Source organism: Chanos chanos, chromosome 2, assembly GCF_902362185.1.
Source record: "Chanos chanos chromosome 2, fChaCha1.1, whole genome shotgun sequence".
Lineage (NCBI taxonomy): Eukaryota > Metazoa > Chordata > Actinopteri > Gonorynchiformes > Chanidae > Chanos > Chanos chanos.
The window spans coordinates 20,119,642-20,133,539 of record NC_044496.1 but is presented as its reverse complement, the minus strand read 5'-3'; positions in this window follow the sequence as shown (position 1 = coordinate 20,133,539).

Below are 13,898 nucleotides of genomic sequence, written 5' to 3'. Positions count from 1 at the left end.
TTAACATGCATTAATGGTCAAATATTTGGCCTTAGGTATTTATGGAGACCCCTGTGGAGACAGAGAAAATCTGTAACTTTATTAAGGCTGTTGTACTAAAAATTACATTCTTGAAAATGTCTTAAGATTCATACTGTCAAGACTTCAGTCATGACTGCATCAAAAATGGTAAAGACAAAGTTTTGTACAGCACAAGACAAGGCACTCTGCCCTGAAAATATACAATGCCGAGTATTTAATTACATCCTAATTCTGTACATTTTTGTTTGATTCTGTGTATTTGGTTCTTAAATTACAAGTGTATGCTGAACAGGAGATCAATGAGTTGTGTGGTGACTATTGTTCATTTCTTTCCAAAAGGTCCCAGGATGGTTAAATGATGGGAGATATGCAGAACTTTACTTTCCTGGTTTGAAGGCATGTATGACCTTTGAGGGCTGTCCTGAACTCTGACCTGTAGTTCTTCTACAGTCTCTTAATGATGACAAAATCAGCTGCTAAAAAGCACACCTGGGACTCCCCAGCTTCATTTAGGGCTGACATGAGTTCACCTAGCTATGTGAACTGCTGACAGAAAATAGTTTTAAAAAGTCTTAAAGACTGCTTGAAGACAACCTTTTGAGCTTTGCTCATTATATTGTGAACATTTTGTTGAGCTTACTATATCTTCATAGACCATATCACTGTCTCTAATCACCACCCCTTAGTCGAACACTCCAATTTCAATACAAACCTGTTGAGATACTTAGTAGATACTTAGCCCAAGACAGAGATAAACTTACCATTTCTTTCCAGACCAGTTACAGCACATTGACCTGCCAAAAGCCATGTCAAAGGCATTAGAGAACATCCCACGCATAAAGGACTCAGCGGACTGTAAAGTGTGGAAACATGAGGTCAGCTTTTGCTGAGAGAAGTTTCTCAGATACATGTCCAGTGTATCACAATAACAGCTCCACAACACGACATCAACACAGAATCCCTGTGTTGTGTTTCTTTGCCCATACGCCTATATTTTGAATTAGCCTATATTAATGCCTCATAACATAAAAAATTAAGCTAATATGGCTCCCAATTGAATTCCCACACCTGGCTTCAAACTCAATTTCCTATACCAAGTAACAGAAAAAATAAACCAAGCTGTTCTACTTCCCACAGTCTGGCCAACCTCATTGTTGACAAAGGAATGAAGAATAGTATTTACAGACGACAGACTGGGTCCTGGCTCTTCAGCATAAAAGGCTCCTTTTGAGAGTGGTTTTAGGGCCATGAGAAACCATCTGAGCTGAAGTGTGTGCAGCTTGTATGAGCCCCCTCCCAGGCCACATTGTTGGAAATGTTCACAAAGGCCCATGGATCTCAGGGCCAGCTGCCTATGAAGGAGCACTGTTGTTAGGCTACAGAAAAGGATGTGATGCACATGTTGTTTAAACCCCTGTAGGCTCTGAAAAAATCAGAGGTTTGGACAACTGCGTCATTTTTGCCTGACTCAAATTCTCCCAGTACAGTTCAGTGAGGAGGTGTGGCATTTCTTTGCATTCTCAGACTTGTAGAGCCCCAGTAGTAAATGTAGTAAATACTGTCACAGGGTTGAGACTGAGGTATGCAGATGACTGCATTTTGCTCAGCTCTTTCATTCTTGTTTTCAAAAAAATCCTCAGACTTTTCTTTGCTTTTCAAACTTCTACTTCCTTCCCTGTTTCCATGTGTTTTATAACTAGTGCACGACAGTCCCTCAGAGTGTACTCTGTCACGTGACATGAAATGCTTTTTTGAATGGTACTTTTTCCCTTAATTACCATAAACTCCCTTAATTACCACTACACTACACTCAGTATTTAGTTAAATGCTGTGAAAGTTTAGTAACTGATTCCGTTCAAGTATGAACACAAACACACTTTACACTCTACATGTACTAAGACTGAATATTCCTCCCTGAATATACACTGGCCCTGTTACACTTAATCGGTTTATTCGGATGAATGAAAGATGGACATGGCCACTGCTGGGGAGCTGACAGGGAGAGCAGAATGTTCCGGTAGGAAAACATTTTTATTTGGCTTGTCTGGCAGCTTTTAATGGAGCACTAAGGGCTACCACGGATAGCACCCACAAACATCTTTACAACATACCATGAGAACTGAGGAAATGGAGATACAGGCACAGCTAGAATGTAGAGACCAACCACAGTGTGAATCACTACTCTGTAGACAGTTTATGGCAGTGTTTTAGCCACATGAATATCAAATAGCTGGGATCAGCTGCAGTTTAATGTGACAAGCAGCGAGGAAGCAAGGATACTACAGTTCATGAAAGAGTGATAAGTGAAAGCATTCATTCTCAGCCAAATTCACAATTAACACTGGAAATGTTGCCATGGCGTAAGAGCCATACATGACGTACACAACTGTCAATATTACAAATTTTGAGGAGGTATCTGTAAATACTACTTTTGGAATACACAATGACTTGTTATTTTTGCAACTGGGTCTCTTTTTTTCAAGGATACAAAAGATGGTATGTGAAAGACTCTAACCCGATCATTCATCAGTGATGAATCATTTAGCTGTCACAGGCACTCAAAGCTGACTGTACCTGAGACAAACATCCTCAGGACCACAAAATCTCTTACATTTATGTACAAAGCTTGGGTTTGCTCTATTCACTGTAGGTATGTACCTAGTCCAGAAGATATTTGTCCTTTTCAACATCCAGTCTTTCTTGCTCAGTCTATGTTTTGATACTTGTATTAATTTTTCCCCCCATAATTTATTTGTCATTTTATCTTAGATAATTTCAGCAGGAACTGAACCTGGGAAAAAGCCGCTGGACCATGATTTCAAGGCTCACTACTTAATTCAGTCTTTCTGTAGACTAATCCTACCACACTTTGCGAGAGGAGAAAAGAAGACACTTGTGGAACTTAGCATAACGCTGACTGTCATATGAGAGGCAAAACAAATTATTAAGGCAGAAGTGGTGATACAAGTTCCTTGATCATCTATTAGTTATACCTACCTCATTAACACTAAATAACTCAAGATAACAGGATTTTAAAATAGAATAGGATTTTCTATCACTTTTCAATCATAAAGGGACTAGAAAATTGCAAACACAGCTCCATAACCATATAGATAGCCGCATGTAGATTTATGGAAATGAGATAATTAGCAATCTGAATGGCCTTTGATAACATATCTCTCAATGAGAAACAGTTCAAAGAGCCCAGTGAAAACAGGTCTGTGCTCCTCCACAGATAATGGCCATGTACACACAGCTGTTTGTGGGTGTAACTCTCTATTCTGAGTTGATATTTATAGCTTTGGAAATCGTGGCTAATACACAGTAGTTAAATGTTTGTTTTCACGCATGTTGTTATTCACTCTAAGTCCTCATGCCACAGTCTTTTGTCTGGGTTTGTAAAATGTGTGCTGTTATTTTGTTTTGTAATACAAACAAGAGCCCAGACAGGTGCGCTGATAAATTAAAAACTGAAAAGACCTAATCAGGTTTTGAGGTCACTTGTAAGTCTCAAAAATGATTTTGCTGCAGAGCTTTTTGTTCTGTGTGTTTATAAGGCAATATCCTTTGCTCAAGGCCATTCGAGTGGGCAGAACTTACTTTGTCTCAACATGATAGCCCAGTCTTCACATTTTGAACTGACCGCCCCACGTGCAATAATGATGCTCAAATTCTATTAACATTTTACAGCAATGTTGTTGTTATTATTACAATACTACAATATTGGGATATTATTGTGAGCGCCAAATAGCATTAAATGTCTCTCCCCGTTTCATTTCTGTCCCAAATTTGAAGATATTGGAGTATGCATAATGATGCTTAGTTTGTATTGATCGTGAAAAGTGGAAAGTTCATTCTCTGGAGAGGGCTAGGGGTGATTCTGTTCATCCCAATAAAAGTTTGTGAGCAGATACTTCTCATCACCTTTTTCTGAAACACTGTCTTTCTGAGCATTTAGACATTGTCAGATTCAAAAAATTAATGAACTTTTCTTTGTATTTGGTTGATTTTGATCTTCACCATAAAAGCCGGTTAATATCAGTCTACACAGGCGAAATATCTGTGAGACAAAATACAGCCTGACCAGGGCAATCCTGAGCTTCGGGGTATGTGTTATGTCAAAAATTACACACGCAAAAAACAAGTAAGCAACTAAGCATTATCACTTTGGTGACAACAGCACTATTGTCTAAAAAATGTGACACCATAGTTCTGAGTAAGAGCACAACATTGACATGATTAAACCCAACCTTTGATCTGTATTACTGAGCTGATTTTAGGGGTAATGCTAGAGTGTTTTCACACTCAGCACATCTCCAAAGGGCCTGGAGTAGAACTGATAAAGACAGAGACGGTAAGGTGCTTAGAGCTTGATCTGGTGCCACTGATAAGAGGCTAATTCTCTGGCTCCAAAGTCAAGTTAACAAGTCCAGATAGTTCACATGTCTCCCCCCTAAGTATACATATGCCACTCAGTAGCAGGCCTCTGGACGCCTGGAATAACTTAACCTGAATGTGTAAGGTTGTCTCCTAAACCCCTGGTGGCTTTACGGAGAGGTCTAAGCTTAGTCCATAGGGGAAGACTGTGTAATGGGGGTCCACTTTGCTTATTTCTAGCCCGTACACGCCGCCAGATTTCAGAGGGTGAATCTGGCAGAACTGAAAAGCCAGCTAATGCAAGGCCATTTGTCTCAAACCCTACAGTTTCAATAAAACTAATATCTGATGAGGGAAAATGAGAAAACAGTGGAGAAAACATTACCGCATCTTAGAAATATGTGTAAAATAAATATCTGCTCACTGCTGTGTAATATTAAGCCTGTTAAATGTTAATATGAATCTATGTTTCAGATGAGGATTTCAGTGTGTGCAACAACATATTTGCCCAAGGCACTATTACATGGAGAGGTGAGAGGACATGTTATAGGATCACTATAATACTGAAAGGTTTAATTCCTTCTCCGAAATCATGCTTACAGTGAGATAGAAGTTTTTAAGAGTGCCCATGGCTGGGTAACACCCCTTTAACGTGAATATACAATAGGACAAAACAACTCACAATCATCTACTTTTATCTCAGGGGCTTTTTATCTGAGCACTGTCACAAAGCAGTCATAAAGGGTACAGAAAAAAATCACAGGTCTCAAATTGCCACAGGAGCACACAAGCCTGTTACACACATGCATCTTGTCACAATAACCACTAACTTTGACACTTAGCTAATCTGGATAATCTAGTGAGTACAGTCCAAGATAAAGGAAGGAGTTGATTGTCTAGGCATGCTAACACGTGTAAGCCTGACCTCAGCATTTCATTACACATGCTTAATCCCAAAGGACTGATAAATGGAAACGAGTGGCTTTTGTGGTTATCAGTCAAATGAATAAACTAGGTCAATCTGAAACAAACATCAAATAAGGGAATTCACTCAATAAGATTTTTCTTCATCACATCAAATAATGTTAAATACCTCAAATAATGTGAGTACTTTCAGCTATTCTACAGTGTGCCCTTAAACTTATGTCAAATGTAAAGTATTCTGAAGGTGTGGTAATATGGACCTCTTCAAAGCAGAGTGGCTGAATTTACAGGATGTCTGAGGAGATCTATTGCAAGACTTCAGAATCTCTGCTTTCAGAATTTAGGAGTGGGTTGTTTGCTTTCTTTTCTAACTTCACCAGATGTAAAATGAGAGGGGAATGCCCACATCTCACTAGAAAGCTACTTTCCCAGATGTGTGGAGTGCAAGTGCAGACATACGTTGAATATGATGGAATGAAGCTACATTAATTTACCAATAAACAAAGAGACATAAAAACAATATGAAGGACACTCTGCGCTGCAAAACCAGGACTTAATTCTGAACAAGTATGGCTGTTACTTGATTTTTCTTATTTGGCCATAGGCACTTACAGAAAGTGTTTTTGCAGTACTTTTACCACACTCTGTTTTTTCATCTCTCAAACTTGTGTCATTTGGATTAAGAAGATTATGAGTGTATGCCCTCTTCACTATACAGCTATGAAAGACGATCCAGGTCCCTTATTTTGTTTTCTCTCCACAGGCAAAGTCTGATCAAAGCCCTGAATTCTTATCAAAGACAAGGGTTAAAGACAGAGGGGTAAAGACAGCCAAGAAAGAGGATCTCACCAAAAGATTTCTTACTGTATGATTGCCTATAAGGCATATCTTGAGTTTGCTTTGAAATTTAAGAAAACTAGAAAGCTGCATTTCAGAGAGTGGGGGGTGTAATAAGGAAGGGTGTAAGATTCCTCTAGAGCCAAGGTGAAGGCATCAGTCAAAATATGTGCTTGAACAATCTGTGTATTCTTTACATAATAGGGTGTCGCTTGTTATTTTAGTCTACACCCTTAGAGTACAAGCTATATTGTCCTTTGGATTTTTACCTTAGCATTTGTTGATGCTGCCATGACATCACAATCCTCCAAAACAGGCTCATATATTGTGCACAACAGTAGTGTGTAGGTCTGGCAATAACACGTTCACCTCAGGTCTTCATTTTTTTTTTTTAAATAATTGGTATTCAGGCTAATATACGAAGACAATCCTACTCCATACAATCCATAAATCCATACAGCTTCTGAGTGCACTTGGAATCACCTGGTAACATGCATATTTTTGGATATGAATATTCTTATTTTTGAACATGACTATAATGCAAAGCTTATGCATTATGTAGTGACCCAAAAACAAACTGCATACAGGTAAAACAAGGCTAATTAATTGTAGATCTGTCATGACTGCTGGTAAAACTACATCAAAGACTACAGGTTTCCATAAAGACCACTTCCATATCAAACATTTTATTTTGGGGACTTTCAGATTTTGCAGCTGTACTTCTACAGTCTAACACATTATTTGAATTTGTTTATTCATGCAGTTAACACAGTGGCAATGTTCACAGTGTCTGGTGTGAAGCCACTGGGTACTCTGCCACTCTGTTTCTAAGTCAGATGTTTCAGTTCTCTGTAGTAGCAACCCGTTCATACTTCAGCTTTACCTGTGCAAAGCTGGTGGTCAAACTCTCATCCAGCCAGAAGACATTCAACTGACTGTATAAAATTTGGTCAGACATAACAGGAAATCGCTAAGTGGTTATTACATCACAGCTACATTCAAGAAACAGAGCCAACCTGCTATAGCTGCTGCCGACACTCTTATTCTTTTCTTATGTATCCAACCTGCCCAATTCAGTATACTATATTTTGTGCGAAACTGGCCTGCAATCTGAAACTTGTTATCAAACACTCATAAGTGAGATGTTTAGAGTTTGTACTGCAAGGCAGGCTTGCGTGCAACTGCTATTTGTTTTGTCATCTCAGCAAAGGCAAGAATCATAATGAAAATTTCCCAATTGTACTGAGTAGAGTAGGTTTCCTGTACCTCCTGAAGAACAGAAGACCATGCTACCAGACCTAGGCAAAGGCATGTTGTCTTATTTAATACACATTCATATTTGGTTGCTGTTAGTGTTTAACCTACTTACTGTTAAATGACATTATTGTCGCTATCCAGCAGGCTTTTCAGCAGCACTTAGATCAGTCAGCGATATTGTGTTGCAGGACTAGATGACATGTTAGTCATCTGTGTATTCTGTACATTGCTACCATTCCATGCTATTGGAACAAGCTACCATTAGAGTCAACTGTGTAGTGATTAACGACAGCTCTTAATTAATGAGCTGGGGTCAGGAGATACCTCATTCATGCAGTGAGTCAACATTCTGCATTGATGTGGGCATTGTTTCATGAGTTGGTGTGTTGACCAGGATCAAAGGTATTTTATACCTCTTTATCACACTGAGAGTTTTTTGTTTGTTTGTTTCAGTTGTTGTCCAGCTGACCAGTGGCGACAGCATCTGTAATAATAATCTTGACTGGGATTGGAAAAAGGCTCTGAAAAGCTTCCCATAATTTGTACTCTTAGTCTGATATCTCTAGCACTCTAATTATGAGTGTAGTATCAATCAGTAACCTGTTGCATAAGCCCCAATTTTCTATAAGCAAATGGTAAGCCATTCTACACAAATGGAAATACGCAGTATTCTAACATACTCAAAGTGTAGAAAGGTTATAGTAAACAGTATTGCCTAACATTATTAACCATTTTCATTTATTAACCTTAATTGAGTATTTTTAAATATTGAGATATTCTACACAATAGGTTTTGTTAAAACAGGCAAAGTACAACTATTCTAATATCAAGAAATCACTACATATGATTTTGTGGGAAAATACTGAATAGTTGTCAACAGCTATCTAGTGAATCACTGCATATCAGGAAGGTATACTGTATATGGAAATTCACAGTGGATGGATACTGCCATTAAACAACTAGGTGATGAATCTCTATCTGTGTCTCTGGTCCTTGCTGGTCTGGCATGACTTTGCCTGATCTTCATTCCTGAGTCTATGTTAATGATGAGAGGGCAAGGTCAGGGCCAGTGTGGTGGTCTTTATTAACCATGGGAAGAAGCTGTGAAAGGAGAGGTTACATCAACAACAGCTTTACCCCTGAGGCACAGCTGTCAAACTGGAATTTTTCGTACACCAACCACTAGTCAAATGTATGCTTGCGTGTGTGTGTGTGTGTGTGTGTGTGTGTGTGTGTGTGTGTGTGTGTGTGTGTGTGTGTGTGTGTGTGTGTGAAAATATTTCTAAACCTTTAAGCAAAACAGAGGGATTCTCAGGAGTCACAGGGTACAGAGAACACACATCTACATAGTAAATGCAATGACCTGTAGTTTTCAAATAGTGCTTATAATAACATATGATAGTTATATAACAGGTTGACTTAGATACCTGGATAAGTTGGTTAATGAAAGTCAGATAATGCTAGTAATCATAACAATACATAGTGAACAAGCTGTCCAGGTATCTCAGTTCACTTGTTATCTATATACTGAAAGCTGAATTATGAGCATTAGAAGTTTTCGGCAATTCAAATGTGTTTGTCGTATAAATTATGACCAGAAATGTTCCACTTTGTCTTACTTTTACAGAGGGTACTAACTTATTTTTCATGGGGTGGGGTGTGGCCCATTTTGCAGGTTTGTGCTGATCTATCAGTGGAAGTTGTGCAAAACTCCATTTGTGGAAAGAAAATCCAGTGGAAAAGAGATTGTTTGCCAGCATCTTGTGCTCCTTCAGTTAACTTTTCCACAAATAAAATTGAAAAAATGGAGTGTTGGAAAAACAAATGAAAAGTTTTGTTAGCCTTCTGTTTCAATGTTTAAAAAGTTATCATTTGAAATTAGACTTTTTTTTTTTCATTTTTTTATTAACGGTTGCATAGATTCAAGTTATACAAAAGGATTCTGTCGTTAATTTGATGGCCAGCGAAAAGGGAAAAAATGAAATAAAAAGTAAAACAGTGAGATAAATCATGATGTTAACACATTTCAACCATAACAGCGCTCCTAAGATTACGAATTTGTCTGAGATATATAGTAATTCAGTTAATGTAGGTTCAGGCAGTAATTAAATGTTTTTCAAGTACCTCCAACATGCTGTGACAAAAAAGAGAAACCCAAAAAGCACATGCTGTTAAGGTCACCTCTTCACAGGGATTAACCTCACTGCAGTTGATTGGATGAGTATGTTTTAGAGAGAAAAGAGGGGGTGGGGGGCAGAGAGAGAGAAAGAGACAGAAAGTGAGTGAGTGAGTGAGCGAGCGAGCGAGTGAGTGAGTGAGTGAGTGAGTGTAAGTATGAGTACATGAGTTCATTTTTTTGGTACAACATTTTACATGACCACTCAGTCAGGGAAATTTAATCATCTCCATCTAAATGAGTTATGCTAGAGCAGTTAGTGCAACAGTGTAGTAAACAGCTACATAACTGATATTGTCTCAACAAAGTAAGTCAACCATGAATTTTGCAGTTGGGCTGATTAGGGTACTGTCAGTAAATGGAAATTCCCAGCGGATGCACACTCTACAGTAGTGCTTGACAGATCATGATGACAAATTGCAACGGAATTCAAAATAACTGGAATAATAAAGCAAAAAATCTCTCAACACAGACTAGTGATGAAGAGAGTTTCAACAGTGGCACTATGTGACTATGTGATGCACAAGGGGTTTTATAAAAACTCAGACAGTAGCAAAAGTAGTCTTATCATCCATTCAGCTTTCATGCTTCAGAGTCACGAAGATCCCTATTTTTCTCTAAGCAATCACAGAGACCCAACTGTTGTCTAATAATTTAAGATCTGATTACTCCAAAGCAATCAGATTGACCTCTATCTTTGATAATCTTCACAGATCAAATGCCAGACAATGAGATTTGGAGGATATTTGCTGTTGAGAGACTGAGAAATCAATGTTGCAAAACAAATACTAACCCGCTGCATGCAAGGACGCACTTTTAATCATTTTATGTGACCCTGAGGTTCAAGCCCCAATATGTGAAGTTCTATCTTTCTTTCTGTCTTTCTTTCTTTCTCTCTCTCTGATACACTACTTTAATCTGTGTGTGTGTGTGTGTGTGTGTGTGTGTGTGTGTGTGTGTGTGTGTGTGTGTGTGTGCATGTGCATGTGCGTGTGTGTGTGTGCATGCGTGTAAATAATTATAATGTGAGTGTGGTGGGGTTGTGAATATTGAACTGAACAAGTCTTTGAGTGTGATTTAAGCTTGCTTGCTTGCCATTGATGGTAGAATTATTATTAGGCAAGATCATTTAGAATTTCCTGCTCTATTTATAACATACTCTATTTATAAAAAATATCCTCAGCAAACCTGAGAACATTATGCTGCTTGTTTGACTGGGCACAATTGTTGTGATTATACCTTGCTAGGATTATAACATGATGTATATGAGCGGACAGATCCAGCAGCTAATGTAGCATTCAGTTTTTGAATCTGTCTCTACATATTACGCATTTCAAATAAAAACTCATTCGCTATGCCAATGATCTCTCTTTTCTCATACTATGCCTTGGTGAATAATCCTATAATCAAGACAAGCTATGTGAATTCTTAGTAAAACACAATTAGGTTTCTGCTTTTATTAGATATACCAGTAAACACATGTTCATAGGTTATTATTTGCATGAGATGTCTTCAATCAGTTTGTCCTATTTTACTGTCTAGCTGAACAGGTTTTCTTACAAGAATTTTAGCAGCCACCCAGCTTGTTTAAAGCTTTTTTTTTTTATTTTATTTTAAGGCTTTGCTGATTTGATGCAGGCAGACAGCCTTGCCTTTAGTACAACATGAGTGCTTTAGGAGTTGAGTTTAGGCTTTTGTTTTGTGTGTGGGACTCTGGATTAGTGTTGTGCCTTTGTTCTGGCACATATTGCCCTCATTCAGGGCTGTGGTTTACGTGGGTCTCAGGCATAATGAAGGTTAGCCCCCCCCCCCAAAGAAAGGGCGTAGCAGGATGTGCACTATCCCTGGAGGAAACCACAACAGGTCAGCTTTGTTGGACGTCCTTGTTTTGAGATTGAAACAGGATATTTGTGGCCAAAAAATAAGAACTGTCTAATCAAATGTGGCCATTGTTGCTTGTCAATGTCATTTATTAATGGATAAGGTAGTGTGAAGGTTGGCCAGTCAGATATTAAATACTTAGATAGTAATTATTTACACAGCTAAATCACAATTTTGAGACCAGTAACAGCATGACATGTGTGAGCTCATGTGTAAAAATTCTTAGGTATGCCAATGCCAGTTTTTTTAATAATGGTGGCTAGATGCAGTGACCTCGGAGATGAAACTCTTGGCATTATTGACCAAAAAAACTGGACTTGCTGGAGTTGTATAAACAACACTGCCAAAAACAATATAAGTGTAGAGTCCATTTTAAAAAATCACCAATCCATTGACAACAGCCAATAGCTTATATTCTTGCATGATTTTTTTTTTTTTTTTTTTTAGCAAAAGCCAGGAAAACAGACACGTCATTTAAAAAACATTGTGAGAAGAAAATCCTGAACTGTTAAATTGTTTTGGCCTAACCTTGGCCTGTATAACATCACACTGGTGCCCACTGTGTCTGCACTAGCTACATGGTTATATGATGGATCACCACCTTTCTATCATCTCTGGTGAGATTCATCCCAGAAATTGACAGGACAGAGCCACTTTCTGATAACTGTATGAAATTTCACTTTGATACCACACCATAATGTACATGTTCTTTTAGCTAGAACTATGTTGTAATCCTAAACCACCAAAAGACTTAACTTATCTGCACTCCATAAAATGTAATAGCTTTACAGACTAGAACTTTGAACAGCTTACTGTACATGATCCAATGCAAAAATAGAGATAATTAGTGGATCATTTTTGACAGACTGCCCGGTGACAGAATCCGGATTAGGATTCTAACATGTAACACTTATCTGAACCAATTTTCAGTGGGTCACAGATTAATGTTTTTGAATCTAAGGCTTCTAGAAAATATCACATTTAAGTGATTTGCACAGATGTGCTTAAGAAATTCTACCGTATGTTTTCTGAAATGTCATGAAAAACTGAAACAAAACATAGGCCTACTTGAGTATGCCATAGAACCGTTGTTTTCCTTGCAACAGTCTATAATTTGCTGGTAATCTATTAGGCAGATTTGTTGGCCACACACACACCTTAAGGCTACTGTATCTTAGATCAGGTTGAGTTTGGAAAGGAGCCTCACCACATTTAATTGCATCGTTCCACATCATACTATGTTCACTTGATTTATGGCCATTGATGGGGGGTTTTTTCCTGGCATCAGACAGGCAGACAATACTGCAGCTGACTCACTAGCTGTTTTGTATAGACGCACAGTAAGTAAATGCTCGATAATATCACCAGGGCTGGCATTTTTGCGCTCTTTATTCATGGGGATTCCATAGCCATCATAACCATCAAAGTTTTTGAGTCTCTGAGAAAAACAAGATACCCTCAGACAGTGTGTCAGCCCTCCAGGAGACATGACTCACATCAAAGATTAAGCTATCAAAATAGGAATGAATTCACCTTTCTCCTCACCCTGTAGGTGCACATATGTGTGTGTGTGTGTGTGTGTGTGTGTGTGCGTGTGCGTGTGCGTGTGTGTGTGTGTGTGTGTGTGCATTAGTGTGCATGTGTGTGCATGTGTGTGCACATGAGTGCATGTGACAAATCCTGAATGAATTTCTCTTTCAGTCAAGCCAGACCTGAGCTAAGTGACAGAATACAGTACACTTAACTTTGCAAACACAAATGTGTCAACATGCCACTTGCCATGTTAGCTGATGTAAAAACTCTTGGTGATGTTTATAATCTTAAACTTAAAACATTAATAAAGAAGACTAAATAGGCTTAAAAATGAATGTGTTGAGATGTGTCCTGATTTGTATGATTCAGCACAGTTCAGCTTCAGCTTTATACAAACTATTCTTTAAATTTCATTGTCCTACCACAGACGGTTGAGAGCCATCAGTATTAAACTATTCACACGTACAATTTTAAAATGTTGTTGAGGGTGCACTTCATAAATATAAATTTTAGCTTTTCATTTATTTGTTAGGGATTCTAGACTCACCCTGTCAACATTTCTCTCTGGGGAGAGAACCAGTAGATTGAGCACTGATGTTATCTGTCTTGCACAGGGACAGAGGAGAAGAATAGCGGCATTGTGTACACCCACAGCACTATCAGGGCATAACAACATAGTAAGAGAGAGAAGAACAGGCAGAGAAAGCCTGAGAAAGCAGAGAGAGTGTTACAAGATCAATTCAATCCCCTTAACATAATAGTTCTCTTTTTTTTTCTGAAAGCAGAGGTAATAGTAAAGCATACCCTGTGTAAGGTCATACAAACAGCGGGGAGCTTACAAAGAACTCCAAAATGTCTCTCCTGGTGTGTCCCTGGAAAATACTCAAGAGAA